Source organism: Gavialis gangeticus, unplaced genomic scaffold (assembly GCF_001723915.1).
Source record: "Gavialis gangeticus isolate Ggan-Ray unplaced genomic scaffold, GavGan_comp1, whole genome shotgun sequence".
Taxonomy (NCBI): domain Eukaryota; kingdom Metazoa; phylum Chordata; order Crocodylia; family Gavialidae; genus Gavialis; species Gavialis gangeticus.
The window spans coordinates 66,250,757-66,255,538 of NW_017728995.1; the positions used below are offsets into that span (position 1 = coordinate 66,250,757).

General features: G+C 42.0%; 1 protein-coding gene across 11 annotated transcripts in view; it reads left to right on the forward strand.

Annotated features, from left to right (window-relative positions):
- Positions 1 to 4,782, forward strand: part of ARMC8 (armadillo repeat containing 8) — a 115,699-nt gene that overhangs the window by 33,216 nt on the left and 77,701 nt on the right. The window lies entirely within an intron of this gene.

The window sequence follows — 4,782 nt, forward strand, 5'->3', positions numbered from 1 at the left end:
CCCCCCCCCCCCAAAAAAAAAAAAAGCCCCACAAACTGGTGTCTCAGAATCGCAGGTTACACATTTTATTCACATCATACAACATTGTTCCTGCCTGTCTAAAAGTCAGTGTTTTTGCTCAGTGGTAGCCACTTTGTGTTTTTTAAAGAATCTACACTCTTAAGTTTTGTTTTCTTTTGATAATTAACCTTCATTTTCCTTTCTTTAACTGGTAGGAGAGGTAGAGTTAGTCCTGTAGAATCTGTGTGTCTCTTGGATCATCACTAGTTATAATCTACCTTGACTCTCAAATCCTCAGCTGAATTTTCCTGGCTGCCCCTTAAGGGGAAGGAAAAACCTTTCAGTCATACATTGTCCAGTTCTATGCAGAAAATAAACTTGAACTTCTAAGGTGCTGCTTTTAGTTTCAGAATAAAACTTCATTGTAAGCTGACATGTTTTGCATGCAGCTTTATGCATTGAGGTAGTGCAGGCACCAAATTCAGGTGGTTATTAAATCCAAATTTTTTTGACAGCTTGCCCTGTTGACGTCACACGTTTGGATGACTAAAGTGCCTTTTTTGGGCTGTTGGAACATTTATGTGGCCAGGCAATGTTGAAAGGGTCTCTCGGAGTCCTCAGGTAGAAACAAAGATGTGGGACAAAAATGTGTGTTGAAAGCTACCCAAATAAAATGTTGTGCTTCTGGCAAAACTGGAAGAGAACAATTTACTTTCCCCCACATTGAGTCTCCTTGTTACCTTCCCCACCTCCCTCTTGCTTACAGGCACATACTGCCTTCCTACCACCCTGCCTCCCAAGCAGCCGCAGATTGTAAATGGTCAGTATAAATTAGAGACGTTATTAAATATAATTAAATAAATAGTTGAGAGGGTCTATAGATAGTCTGCAAATGTAAAGAAAAGTAATGATTGAGCATGAGTAGTGAGAAGAGGGAGAGACCTGTTCACTTCCCATTGGAAAACTTGCCCTGGTGCTTAAACCCCACTGGAGAAAAATCTCCCAGCAGCTCATTGTGAAATGGTACCAGGACACAGTCAATAGTGAGAAAGAAGGGTAGGTTTTACCTGTTCCCAACTCTTTGTCCACCACCCAAATCATAAGCAAGGAGAAATATCTTGCTCCCTGGAGTGACCCACCACCTGATTTTTATTTTCTGAGATTCTGTAGAGGCCAGAAGTTGGTGTCTTAAACACCCATAAATTGTATGCAAGTGGAAAAACAAACTTCAGTTGTTCTTGTGTCTTTCCCTGAGGCACTTGCAGAGATTACTGTCAGAGATCGATAATCCATCTGGTGTGGTAGCTTCAGCTGCAATAGCAGTGCTGATGTCCTGAAAATATGACAAAGATCAGCAATATTGGGACTGACAGAGCGTGAGGCGATAAGTCGTCATATGTATGAAAGGTTGCTGTAAAGAGGGAGGTTATGAACTGCTCTTCATGCCATCTAGGGATGGGAGTGAAAGCAATGGGCTTAAATTGCAACAAGGTAGATTTAGATTTGATAGCAGGAAGAACTTTCTGACTGTAAGGGTAGTTGAGCTCTGCTGTTAAGGTGATGGTGTTAAATTTCTATTGTTAGAGGTTTGTAAGATCAGAGTAGAGAAACATTTTCCTCATTAAATAATGGCAGAACTTTTACCTGCAAAAGTACTGGTGTGGGACTGTGATCCTTGTGATAACACCACTAGGTACCATATCTGGGGCACTTGAATAGTGGGCTTGAGTATTTTTGGTTTGACCCTGTTTGTGCGGGAAAGCAGGATGCAGCTGCTTTCTTGTATGAATTGTGTGCAACTCCTCAAGCAATATATAACCATTGACTACAGGCAGTGGGGAAAAACAGTGAAACCCCGTGTATTCCACCAACTCCTTGTAGCTATGCAGCTGAAGTAGAGAACAGCATGGGACAGTGAATGACAACAGCAAATGCTGGCTGCGTGGTGGGTATTTGCTGGGCTCTTGCTAGCAGTACAAAATAGTAAGAAGAGATGGGTGAAATGAGTTGGAGATCTTGGAGCAGCAAGGACCTCTGGGATATGAGGGTCATGTCAGATGCTTGTTTGACTGCCTTTTGGGTGAACTACAGTGTTTACAAAGTCACAGTGAGGTTTGGGGATATTTGGCATCTCTTGTTCATGAGCTATATCTTTGATGGAGTTGCCAACAGCACAAACCCGGCTTTGAATCAGGGAGATCAGAACCCGTATGAGAGCTACAGCATGGTGCTGCAGGATTAGTGACTTGATCTTTTTGAATGACTTCTAAACCTCTCAGGTACCTTTGGATAAATAGATTAAAAATTGAAACTTGAATTCAGCTTTTTTGCTCTTAGGAATTAAGGTTCTGCTGGAGTGTGTTATCTTTACTGGCTGAAGAGAATGTGTAATTGGAAGAGACCTGCAGTCTGATCCTCAGTACTTACTGCACCACCTGATACTAAAGAATTGACACTTCCATGAGAGTTGACCCTTTATGTGGGTTAAACCTTTAGTATTTCTGGATTCAGCGTTCTGATTGGTGCTATAGCTTGCTTATTTTGTGATTTTTAAAAAACAAAAAAACCTTCCAGAACATGCCACATTGGAAGAAGAGTATTTGTTACTGATGCAACAGGTTTCCCTTCCCTCCTAGTGAATCTCTCTCTGTTTTTGATTTATTTTCTTTTTTTCCTGTGCAAGTTACAAAGGCTTTTTCTTTCTAAAGTAGATCTTATTTTGGTATTTTAGGAACCCCCCCCAATCTTCAGCTCCCTTTGCATTAATTCTTCAGTCTGCTAGCTGTTTACATAATCTGACCAGAATGTGACAGGCCCTTAGGTGATTTATGCAGAAAGGGACAGAAGTTGCACACAAACCGATATAAGTGATCAGAAACTTTCAGATCTGTAGCGCAACAGATGTTCTGTGCATGTAAACTGCTTTCAAAATGGCTGAAAGTGTTTTAAGATAAACCTGGATGCATGTAGTATCAGACTTCACTGATTTAGGTTAAATCGGTTTATTGAACTTCTGTCCCAGATCCCAGATTCAAGCTAACTCGCAGTCCCCCATCATCCCAGTATGTTTTGTACTCCCCCTGCAAGTCCTCTTGCAGGGTGGGTGAACTAGCTTTGGCTCAAGCTGTCTGCTCCCGCCAAACAGGGTTGCATGCGCTGAATTTCTGGAATCAAAAGTGAATGTCTTTTCACTTGCTTATTTGGTTCAGTCTATGGAGCTTAGACTAACCTGTGAAGATTGAATTGATTTTGATTGTCTGTACTTAGGCAAAGAATGAAGAGTATGTGAAGACATTTTTCCTTGGTCTCTATTCCTGTGTGTAACATGCCATTATTACAGGCAGCTTCCACACTGGGTGTATGTAATGCCATGAATGTTGCCTTGGCCCTCCTTCCTTGGCCAACACGACCTTGCAGAACTGGTGGAATGCAGCAGGGATGTGGAATAGTCTTGTGTAAGTCAGGCCACTTGGTGCTCTGGGACCTGCTGCATGCCCTTCTCTGACTCGTGGCTAAATGCCACATTTTGGTCTGTAATGTCATAATAAAGTGCTGCTTTGTCCCTTTTCCCAGTTCACTGATAAAGATATGAAATAAGACCAAACTTGGCAGTGATCCTTATAGAACTCGTGTAGACACTTTCCTTTATTTCAGGGGTGTCAGAATCATTTGGACCCGTAAACTGGCCTGCAGGCCAGATGTGGACCATGCACCAGAGACAGAGACATTCCTGATTAGCATGGTTAACCCAGCTCAGCATGTAGCACACAATGGGCCCGCTCTGGGGCTTGCGTTGCATGCGGCACTGGGACTGGACCCAGTACTCTGGGTGCTGCATGCAGTACAGAGAGTCCAGGGATAGACTGAATTGTGCCCCAGGGTGCTGTGTGCAGCATATGCCCTGTGTCAGATGCCTTTGTTGTGTGCAGAGGGAAGGGTGTAAGCAAGCTCAGAGTGTGCAAGCCTAGTGCCTGTCTTTACATATTTGTACTTGCTTTGTGTTTGGCTTTTCATCTGTGAAAACCTTTTCTGCTGCACAAGGCTGTTGCTAAAATAAATGGTTTGATAAGCCTCGGAGGTTACCATGATGGATGTATAGAAATGCCCATGAGGAAAGGGAGTGATTTCCTGTTTTTCATGAGGTGAGGATGGCATGCAAAGAGACAGAAGGGTGGGGGGATAGAACAGTGAGGATAAAACTAATTCATGAGTTATTGCCTCACTTCCTGAACACTGTCCATCCTGCAGTGAATGGAGGGCAGGTGTTACAGAAAAATGTGTTCTCTAGTAATTAAAGCTATTCTGCATACATGCTAAGGGGCACAATTAAGGTAGTCTGTATAACCTTACTTAACTTGGGCTTTTTCTGCCTTCAGAATGCTTGATTTATTTTATTTTATTTTTTTCCTACTGTTCTAGTAATTCTTTAAGACAAACATATTTTGAAACTCGATTCTCTTGTGTCTTAGTGGGGACAAGGAATGGAAAAATCCCCCAAGTTCTGTTAAAAGCAGTCAGGGCTTCTGGTAAAGGTGATATCTTTTATTAGACTCTCAAGATTTTTGCAAAACAAAAATTCTTTAATTGCAAGCTTTTGGGCACAAACACCCTTCATCAAGCATCAGAGAGAAGATTGTAAAAGTTCACCTGGATAGAAATGAAAGTTCATATTTTATAGGATTTCATAGAGGAATCAGTAGATGGAAAACTCCTCTGGGCAGGCAGTGCTTAGCTGGTAAGGTATCTCTCAGTTCTCTAAGTTTTATTATTCACCTGAAATGC